This window comes from Wasmannia auropunctata, unplaced genomic scaffold (genome assembly GCF_000956235.1).
Source record: "Wasmannia auropunctata unplaced genomic scaffold, wasmannia.A_1.0 LD336083.1, whole genome shotgun sequence".
In the NCBI taxonomy this organism is placed as follows: Eukaryota; Metazoa; Arthropoda; class Insecta; order Hymenoptera; family Formicidae; genus Wasmannia; species Wasmannia auropunctata.
In genome coordinates, this window is record NW_012026807.1 from 172,262 (window position 1) to 172,831 (window position 570).

A 570-nucleotide genomic window follows, 5' to 3' on the forward strand; every position below is an offset into this window, starting at 1 on the left:
CTAAAAAATGTGACGTGATAGACAAACTCTGAGAGCAGCGTTGTTTTCAGTATCCCAAAATCTACGGGAAATCATTCTTCTTTTGCAGGAAACTTTTAGCATGTCAATCAGTGTAATAAACTTTGATTCCACCTTCCCCCCCCCCTCCCCTACAAACTCTGATGACAATTGTCACTTCAACTTGAAACTTCTCTGCAATTAATGTCTCATTGTAGGATACCTTTGGCATACAGTTTAGTCCCAAAATCGAGGGGCCAAAAAACGGGCGATATTATATTTTAGGGTCACTCTTTATTTAAAACTAAAATTAATTACTCGCTCATTATTGTAAATATACTAATATACTAATGTATTAAACAGTCCAAAAATGAGCAATAATAGATGCAAAACATTAACTTTATTTCTTTAAAATTTAACAATATGATAAAACTAGTTTCGACTTTACCAGGTCTTTCTCAATCGTAAGTTTATAATTAAAATTAGTCTATGACGTCGGTAAGGTGTATACAATAATAAAAAATAATAAATATAAATATTAATGGTAGACATTTACAATAAAATACTGTTAAC